The sequence below is a fragment of the Panthera leo genome, chromosome C2, assembly GCF_018350215.1.
Source record: "Panthera leo isolate Ple1 chromosome C2, P.leo_Ple1_pat1.1, whole genome shotgun sequence".
Lineage (NCBI taxonomy): Eukaryota > Metazoa > Chordata > Mammalia > Carnivora > Felidae > Panthera > Panthera leo.
Genome location: NC_056687.1, coordinates 156,035,208 through 156,045,767, shown reverse-complemented (window position 1 = coordinate 156,045,767; position 10,560 = coordinate 156,035,208). Strand labels below are relative to the sequence as shown.

Sequence of the window (10,560 nt, the reverse complement as noted above, 5' to 3'; positions counted from 1 at the left end):
ACTCTTGAATATAAGCTAAATGAGCGCAAAAATTTTTGCCTGATTGTTAAATACCATACATCGAGCACATAGAATAGCATCATACATACAGAACCTCAAACTTGTGTGTTGAGTGCACATCTTTACCATATAAATGGTTTATATATAAAGGTATTAGGAAAACACTAAGACTTCAATATTGGGCAAAGTGAAAAAAAGATAACTCACAGAAAAGGAAATGCAATTAGTAATAAATGATTAGTAATAAATCACAATAGAATAATTTCAATATTATATCCAGTGGACAAAGTAAAAAGTGGTCTGAGATATCATTTTAGCTTACCATATTCACTATATTTTAAATGATAATAAAATCATGCTAATGCTATGTATCAACTGTCCTAAAATGATCCAGTAATCCCATATCTTTTGTTAGAAAACAATCCAAAGAGAAACAATTTTATGTGTTTACATGATCGCTGTAGTTTGACGTGGAATGCTAGAACAGTGAAATTCTAACAATAGTGAAACACTTAAACTGAGGAACAACAACTGTATTCAGTGATTAAAATTATGTTTCTGGGGCACCTGGCTGGTTCAGTGGTAGAGCACACATCTCCGTCTTTGGGGCTGTAAGTTCGAGCCCCGTGTTGAGCGCAAAGATTAGCCAAAACTAAAAAATCTTTTACAAAATTATGTTTCTGAAGATTATGTGGTAGTAAATGAAAACGTTCATGTACGTAATGAAACAAAGCACACCACAAAGCTGTACTTGGTGATCACACCACATAATTAAACGCTAGCGACTTGATGGAATATCACAGAGCCACAAAGAAGTCGTGATATTGCTACAGGGCAATTTGCTAATTTAAAATGTGCCTATGCTTTCAAATATAGATCTCTTCCCAGAAGTCCAAGGGGTGACAATTCTCCTACCTAAAGACTTCATCTTCGTTCACTGATTCAACACCTTATACTGAGCATCTTCTATGTGATTGGCGGTGTGCTGGGCGATGGGATTTGAAGAGGACCATCATCTCAGGATGAGAGTTCAGACGTTAGTGGGGGCGATAAAGAGACGGTGAAATAATACGGTATTCGAAACAGAGGTGGATAGAATCTTGTTCTACAAGAGGAGCTGTTTGTTGTTAGGAACAAAGGCTTCTGAGACCAGCTGCTGTCTGCTGGCTATCTGTGCCCGATGAAGAGTGCATAAATAAAGACTTTCGCAAGGAAAAGACAACGGTGAGGCCAGAGGCAAGGAGTGGAGGGAGGCCAGACATCGTCGGGAGACGGTAAAAAGCTTCGTGCGGCGGCAGGTACCCACGGCGACCGAGAGGCTGAGGTTATCACTGGCCATCAGTATCCTTTTCGGAAATGGAAAGTCCTAATCCAGCCCGGAGATGAAGCCCACGGACAAAACCAGAATTCTGGCCGATGAACTACCGAATGCTTGCTTGGCGGCAAACACCCTACTGGGCGCACATCTGCTGCCTGTTCCGATGCTCGCAATGGCTTCACGAGGTGGGTTGTCTCACCGTCTCCCGGACGTTGGCAGAGACACCAAGATACAAGCATAAGGGCAGCCGCGGCAACATCTCGAAGCTGGTAAGTGACGGGAGGTCGACGCCCAGGGCCGGAGCTCTGAACTCTCTCTTCCTCACACGGGCTCTGGCCAAGAGGAGTCAGCCCCGCTTAGGGCTCTAGTTGGTGGTCAGCTCCCGGCTCCTTGCTGTCCTTTGAGCTCCTGATGGTGTTCTTCTGCCTCCAAGGTCGGTCGGCCTTTTCCTCCAAGAATGCTGCTTCCTGGAGCTGAACCCGAACAACTCTTCCGATCAAGGGAGGACAGGAGACCCCGGCCAATCGTCTCTTTGCACCCAGGGGGCCATACATGGGCCAACACAGTTTTTCTCACACTCTGAAGAACTAAATATGCATTATTTTCTAATTATGAACAAACGCGTCAGTGTTTAGTCAAGAAGAGGCCAACGTGGGGCGCCAGGGTGGGCTCAGGTCGTGATCTCAGGGTTGCGGGGTCCGAGCCCCACGTGGAGCTTTGCGCTGTGAGCACAGAGCCTGCTTTGGATTCTGTCTCCATCTCTCTCTGCGCAACCCTCCCCCCCCCGGCCCCCCGCCAGCTCGCTCTCTCTCAAAAATAAACATTTAAAAAACATTTTTTTAAGAAAAAAAAAAAAGACCAAAGTATTCATCGAAGGGCAAATCCAACCACTGCAAAGGGGATCGATGGCTGATTATTGATCTTAGTCCTCCCAGCCCCGTCCATAAACCCCCCGGCGCCACGTGAAACCTGGGCCCCAACAGCCTCGTCCCCACCCCTCGGCCCGCCCCCAGCTACCGTCAGACACTCACCGGTCGGGGGACGGCTCAGGATCACGGGCCAGGGGATGTCTAGGTCCCGAGGCCACAAACGCCCTCTTGCTTTCCTTCCCAGTTGACCTCAGTTCTTCGTTCGAAGGCCAACTCGGTGCCACCTTCTCCTCTAAACCTCCACCAGCCTGGGAGCATCTGACCTGTAGTCGTCCTGCATGGAGACTGCCCTGCTTTGGGCCCTCTCCTATCAGACTAGGAGTTCGTGACACAGCCAGGAAGTGGAGGCAGGATTGCGCAGAAACGACTTGCGAGGACTTCGGAGGTCGAGGCCAAGCTTCATTCACGCTGGGCTTCACAACCACCATGCTGTGTGACCTCAGGGAAGGGAATGGACCTCTCTGATCAGTTTCCTCGTCCGCAGAAGGGAGGAAGATGGAAATGCCTCCATTAGAGTTGTTGGACAAATTGAACTGTAAGTAAAGAGGCAGATAAGCCTAACGCAGGTTCTTATCACTTCCCTAACCTGAAGACTGGGAGAAGTTCAGGGGCTGAGGAGTGGGAGGGGGACTGATGGCACCTTCTGTTACCTACAGGCTCCTTTGGGAACAGGCACTTCCAGGTTTGGGGCAGCTCAGGATGGCCTGGGCAGGACTGGATCCAGCAGACGGAAGCCCCAGGAAGTGTTCCGTAGCATGAAGAAAGTGGCTTGGGTAGGGGTGAGGTCCCCGTACCAGGAGGGTGCCGGCAGGAAGGAGGGCCCTCTGCCAGGTAGAGCTGAACAAGACCCCCTCAGACTTTACCCCAGACTCAGAACCTGCGAGTAAGAAGGGAACAAGTTGCCCCTCTGGGCCCTGAGCCCTCTTGGGTCTGAAATGAGAGAACAGGGCTAGACCTCTCAGGGGGGCAACTGGGTTACGGAGGGCAGCTCAACCTTGGAAGAAAGCCCAGCATTCCCACACCCTTCCCCTGCACATCCTTGACCTCATGACCTTTCATCAGGAACACCTTCTCCCACTCCACCCGTCTGTCCCCTACCATTTGTCTCAGTGTTTCCTTCACTTTCCACCTACTAAGTACTAAATCCTAAAATCCAGCTGCCCCCTCAGGACATTGACTTTTCTCTTCTCTAGAGTGGCTGTGCTTTTTCAAACACTCCTGGTTCTAAAGGATTTAGAGGAGAAAAAGATGGCCTTCTTTGCTGCTCATTTCCCCTTCCCAGTCATGTCCCTGTCCTCCTCCCTCCAACGTCCGTCTCCTCTGAAATGCAGCCCGTCGGACTGTGCCACCCCTATGTTGCCGTCACATCTACTCACGGTCGTTCACGGAGGACTCTTCACCTGGCTTAAGCCTCGCTCTCCTCCCGTTACTGTCCGTCAGGCTTTTCGGCCGTGAGTGCCGATGTTCCCTCCAGCACCTCGGACCCGGTTTCTCAGCCTCATTTTCAACAATCCTTTCTGCATTTCGCCTGGTCATTGTTAACTTTGCCACCTCCCACACGTCCGTTTCAAGCATCCTGTTCTCCAAAAACCACTTTCTACTTTCCTGCCACGTGTCTTTTTTTTTTTTAATTTTTTTTTTTTTTTTTAACGTTTTATTTATTTTTGAGACAGAGAGAGACAGAGCATGAACGGGGGAGGGGCAGAGAGAGAGGGAGACACAGAATTGGAAGCAGGCTCCAGGCTCTGAGCCATCAGCCCAGAGCCTGACGCGGGGCTCGAACTCACGGACCGCGAGATCGTGACCTGAGCCGAAGTCGGCCGCCTAACCGACTGAGCCACCCAGGCGCCCCTCCTGCCACGTGTCTTAATAGCTCTTCTGTCCGCCAGTCATTTTTTTCTTTTTTGAAAGAGAACTTTCTATTACTTCTAGGTACAGAAAATTCCACAGCATCCACTCAGCCCAGTTTGGTGGCCAGTTCTCCAGCCTTGGCCTTTTCCAGCTTTCCAGCGGCGATGCAAGCCACCGACTTTGGACCCAGCACGCTGCCTCCCCAGGGACAGGGGATCGCCTCATGTCTGTCACTGGACTTGGTCCTGATGGGTTCCACCGGCTCAGCCAGAGCTCCTTTGTCTCCCAGGCTACCCTGCGTGAAGGCAACAGCGGTGCAGGTCTCCCCGTGGACCCGATGTCCCAGCCTGGCCTTCCCCTTGATGATGCCCCGGGGAACCCCCATCTTACAACACAGGACAGCCAGGAAGCCACCAGTTGCATGGGATCCACATCATGTGCAGTCACCACCAGCTGAGCCTTCCAGTTTTCCACTAAGGTGGTGACAGTATTAACCCAGCTCAAAGGAGAGGCAGCCTCTTAGCAGGAACATCCCCTTTGCTGGTAGCTTTCTTCTCAGCCCTGCCCAAGTCTCTTCTCTTGCTTTGTCTCTGGTCTGTGTCTGTGGGTCAGCTTAAGCAGTTGAGTAGCTGTTTGGCGGGGCAGGGGGGGGTGGTCCTAAGGCCTGGGCGAACTGATTAGTCATCAGAGGCACTTTTAGACGTTTATAGAGAACAGCCCTTTGCTGCTGCAACCTGATGTAACGGGGCCATTTGACAAAAGGGTGAGGCCCCTTTTGGGCTGGATGTCCTGTCCAATGCTAAAATTCTTGGTCTTTTTCTTAAGCAGGGGATTGACCGCTTTCTTGGCCTCCTGCTTCTTCACAACAGGGCCACCTTCTTTCCTTTTGGGATATGGGATGGCTGGAGAAGAGAGTGGTTCCCCACCCTTGCTACCTGGAACCCTTTGTTTCTCTGCCTCCCTTCTACCTAGTTATGATGCTGTGGCCTCATCACTAGAATTCACTTCAGTAATCATCAACTCCTTATCAACTCCTAAGTCCTCTTACTTGGGAGAACCCCAACCGTAGTCAATTTAACTCTACTTATCTGTCACCTGAGTCTGCTCAGCTTAATGTGGTGGGAGAAGAAAACAACAACTAGATCTGTGTAGACTGATCCCACATCTAGTTGCTAACTGCGAATCTTACATGGGCACTTGCCAATGTCTAGCAGTCTCAGTAGGTTTCTCCCATCAGCTTACTCCTCCATTCTCTGAACACCATTTCCTACCTTCTCTTACATCAGAATTCCGGCCTTCCTCCCGGTTCACCTTTGACCCTTTCTTGATTCACTGAGAAATAGAACAGAGACACCTTACTTTCCACATCTTCCAACCCGCTGACACTGCATCCACATCATGTCCTCGTAAAATGCATGGCCCTCCTCCTCTCTTACTAAGGTCAACAACGGCTTTGTCTCTCTTCTCTGCTAGATCACTCCCGTGTACAAAAACAACTTTTCCTTGACCCATCCTCCCCTGCCACTACAACCAGTGCCTCTGCTTTCCTTACAGCAAAACTCTTCAGAAGAGCTCTCGGTGTTTGTGGTTCTCCCTTGCCATTCTCCCTTTATCCACTTCTGGCTTTATCTCTACAACTCGACAGATTCGGTTCGTGGGTAAATCACCAAGGACCACCATTTTCCCCAATACAAAATCGATTTCCAAACAAGTCAAAACATGATCAGCAAAATTGGAAAGTACAATGAAATCTTAGTTTCTGGGAAGTATGAAAGAAAAACTTAGGGCAAATGTTCCATCAAACACACTGAAGTAGGGTAACATCTGCCTAACAAATTGGCAAATAGTCTTTTTTTGCGAGAGAGAGGGAGAGGGAGCACAAACAGGGGAAAGGCAGAGAGAAAGTCCCACCCAAGCAGTGTACGGGAGTCACACGCAGCGTGGAGCCCGACACAGGGCTCGATCTCAAGACCGTGAGATCATGACCTTAGCCGCAATCAAGAGTCAAAATGCTTAACTGACCGAGCCACCCAGGCGCCCCACAAGTAGTCTTAAAATATGAAAATTGTCATTGATACAGAAGATACAGGCAAATAGGCACTCATACATTTGTGGGAGGCCTAGGTGAGTCTATTTATAGGGAAATTTGAGGATATGTATTAAAAGCCAGAAAATGTACCATTTGACCCAAGAATTCTACTTCAAAGTAATTTTTCTTTTGGACTGAATCAGAGCTAATCATTAAGATTAATGTAAAGGAAAGTCATGGCAGCCTTCTTCTTCTTCTTCATATTATTATTATTATTATTATTTTAGAGAGAGAGAGAATGAGAGCAGGGGAGATGGGCAGAGGGAGAGAGAGAATCCCAAGCAGACTCCACACTCAGTGCAGGGCCCGACACAGAGCTCAATCCCACGACCCTGGCTGGGATCATAACCTGAGCCGAAATCAAGAGTCAGTCTCTCAACCGACTGAACTACCCAGGCATCCCACAGCATTATTGAAACAGTGAAAAATCATTAATGATTTAAAGGCCAGGCCGAATAATATAAGAATGAATCAATTAATTATGGAACAGAACATAGAATGTTACAGTCTCTAAGCTGCTGATTTGGAAGTGCTCTTAAATGAGAACATTCTCCAAAGTAATCAGTACGTTCTTATACTATGTATATAGTATGATTCTAATTTTGTATCCTGTTTATGTATATATAAACTCAGACTCATTTATTTTTTATATATTATACACATTTACCTATACTATATAGAAACTAAATGACAATCTTGTAAATGATAGCTCTTTTTCTTCTTTAAAACTTCTTTTTAGATGTTCTCAGGTACTGAAAATACCAGTGATGATATGGAATGTCACTGGAGAACAGTCCCTCTGAGTTCCATGTGTCTACTCTTGAACTTCATTGCCAAGTTCTTTGAAATAGGGCCATGCTCCCTGTACTCCCTTGTTCCGTCTCCATTCACTCCTCATGCTGTGGTTATTCCCTCACTTTTGTCCTAATATTGCTATTAAGAAGAGCCTCGGTCTCCTAATTTTCAAATTAAATTTCCACCTCTAGGTCGTTCCTTGAACCCAAGACATTTTACACTGTTTTCCATCATTTAATTCTCCAAAATCTGTACTCCTTTGCTCTCCAGGGCACTTGACCTCTCCTGGGTTTCCTCCCACCCGGGGTTTCTTCTCCAACCCTTCCCATTCAAGGGGGTCCATCCGTGCTTGTTTTTCTTCTCATGTTGCGCACAGTATCGGAATTTTTAGTTCCAGTGGAAGATTTACCCTGAAGCCCGTAAAGTTCATCCTGTGGCCTCTCACTTGCAACTTGCGTGGGCAACTCGGAAGGCCCCGGGAAGGACCTTAGTATTAAAGGATTAAGTATGACTGTCATACAGATATACAGTAAACGTATCAAAGATTTCATTTTAAGCGTAATGGGGGAACCAGGCAGATGTTATATGTGGTTCAAAGGAGAAAACAACGGACATATTTATAGATCAGAAATACTGAAATGAAGGTACAAATGGAGACAAAGGTCCCCGCACGGGGCAGGATTGGTTTGCATTTCAACGTATAAAAATTATCTTGCCTTGCTATCAGTTGTCTACCGTTCAGCCTTGTTAAGTAGCTCCTGTACAATCAGAATCAGCTGATGCAAAAGACGTGTTGTGAGCAATAGTTTTCTATGAAGCACAGATTTTTCTCTCCAGTACAGCAGTCTACACATAACAGTCATATTTAATAAAACAGACGCCAGTAAGATACCTGACTACACTTGGTTAAGGCTGCTCTCTTCCCACTTGGAGTTGGCACATCTCATGTCAGAAGCTCAGGGGTGGCCACGGAGGTTTTGGGGGACCCAACTAGGGGAATATTGAGGTAGGGATACACTTAGATTGGATTTAACAGGATATATTTATGTGGTCCCTCATCGCTGTCGTGGTAGACGAACGGCTTCCAGCAATAGTCTTACTTACCTACCCTGAAGCAAAGGTGCAGGGTCCAACCGAAATTCAGGATATTCCATGGCAACATCAACAACCCATTTGCCACCGACCGTCACCAACTTAAATAATATTTAAGGTCCTCAGATCTTACCCCTCAAATGAAAGAAGCGTGATACGGGGGTTTTTGTGTTGTTATTTTTTTCATACTTGACAGCAATTCGACAAATCTCGAGTATTTGCAAGACACGTTATAAGGTATAAGCTGTGGTGTTGAAAGAAATTTATTTTTTTTCTTTTTTTTAAATCTTTATTTTTGGGAGAGAGACAGAGTGTGAGCTGGGGAGGGGCAGAGAGAGAGGGAGACAGGATTGGAAGCAGGCTCCAGGCTCTGAGCTGTTAGCACAGAACCCGACACGGGGCTCGAACCCACAAGCCGTGAGACCATGACCTGAGCTGAAGTCGGACGCTTAACCGAATGAGCCACCCAGGTGCCCCTGAAAGAAATTTTTCTAAATTATCAGTAAGGAAAAAGTTTTGGCCAACCATGCTGGAAGGAGGATTGAACTACCTCTCTATTCTCTCTGTAGAAAACATTTTAAACATTGTTAAATGAAGAAGGAATCAGAGTATATGCAGCAAAAACAAAAAACAAAAAAACATAGGGGTTTTTATAAAAACACTGCGAACAATACAAATGATGTATTTTGAGGATTTTGTGACGTTTGTGGCATTTTTCAGCTTTTTCAAATTCATCATTTATTATGATTTCCTGTAACATGCTAAAGAAATATTTCTTTTTTGAGAGAGAAAGAGAGCACAAGGTGGGGAGGAGAGAGGGAGAGAGAGAGAAGAGAATTTCAAGTGGCTTCCAAGCTCAGTGCGGAGCCCGACGTGGGGCTCTATCTCACAGCCATGCGATCACGACCTGAGCCAAAATGAAGAGTCAGATGCTCAACCGACTGAGCCAGCCGGGCCCTGCAAGAAATATTTCCTTATAACCTAATTTTGTACTTGTAGTTTTGTATTTTTTTCTCTTTTTTTTTTTTTTAACGTTTATTTATTTTTCAGACAGAGAGAGATACAGCATGAACGGGGGAGGGGCAGAGAGAGAAGGAAACACAGAATCGGAAGCAGGCTCCAGGCTCCGAGCCATCAGCCCAGAGCCCGACGCGGGGCTCGAACCCGCGGACCGCGAGATTGTGACCTGAGCTGAAGTCGGCTGCTTAACCGACTGAGCCACCCAGGCGCCCCAGTATTTTTTTCTCTTAAAGAGGGCCCCCCAATTGAATAAACTTCAGGCCTACAAACCTACGTCCAACGCTGACCTCCAAATGGAATCATACAGTATGAAGCTTCTCAGACCGGCTTTTTTCACGGCGCGTATGCATTTGAGGTTTATCCGTGTCCATTTGTGGCTTGATAACTCATTTCTTTTTATTGCTGAGTAATAGTCCACTGTCTGGACATACCACAGCTTGTTTCTTTATTCCCCTCTTGAATGTCATCAGGTTTTGGCAGTTTGAAAAAAAGAGGGCTACTCAGGGTGCCTGGGTGGCTCAGTCAGTTAAACGTCTGGCTCTCGATTTCGGCTCAGGTCATGATCTCACAGTTAGTGAGTTCGGGCCCCGCACTGGCCTCTGTGCTGACAGGGCCGAGCGTGCTTGAGATTCTCTCCCCACCCCACCACCTCTCTTCTCCCATCTAAATAAATTAAAAAGTTTAAAATTTTTTTTAAAAAAGAAAGAAGAGAAAGGGGCTGCTATAAACATTTGCATGCAGGTTTTTGTAAGGACATTGGAGTTTGTGCCAGGATCATGTGGCAAGAGTGTGTTCAGTTTTGTAAGAAGCTACCAAGCCGTCTTCCGGGGTGGCCGTACTGTTTTGCGTTCCCACTCACGATGAATGAGGGTTCCTGTGGCTCCACGTCCTTGCCAGCATTTGACGTGATCAGTGCTTTGGATTTTAGTCGTTCGAATGGGTGTATGTGATGGTGTCTCGGTTTTAATCTGCATTTCCCGGGGCGCCTGGGTGGCTCAGTCGGTGAAGCGGCCGACTTCACTCAGGTCACGATCTCGCAGTCTGTGAGTTCGAGCCCCGCGTCGGGCTCTGTGCTGACGGCTCAGAGCCTGGAGCCTGCTTCCGATTCTGTGTCTCCCTCTCTCTCTCTGCCCCTCCCCCATTCATGCGCTGTCTCTCTCTGTCTCAAAAACAAATAAACGTTAAAAAAAAATTTAATCTGCATTTCCCTAATGACACGTGACGCTGAGCATATCTTTATATGCTTATTTTCCATCTGAATACCTTCTTTGGTGACTGGGCGACTGCCGTGTCCCGACTGTCAACTCCAAGCCCATAGGAGTCTGATTATCTTCTCATCTCAAGTGACCAGTGAGTGGGCCCTTGTGAACCGTGATGCAGCCACCAGGGTCGGGGGTGAAATGGGTCCCTAGTCTATCAAACCAACACTGTCCTTAAGAGGCGCCTCCTGAACGTGAGCAAATTAC

General features: G+C 47.1%; 1 pseudogene; it reads right to left on the bottom strand.

Moving 5' to 3' along the window:
* Nucleotides 1–4,204: 4,204 nt before the first annotated feature.
* LOC122229370 lies at nt 4,205–5,498 on the bottom strand (annotated as a pseudogene).
* Between the last annotated feature and the right edge of the window lie 5,062 nt (nt 5,499–10,560).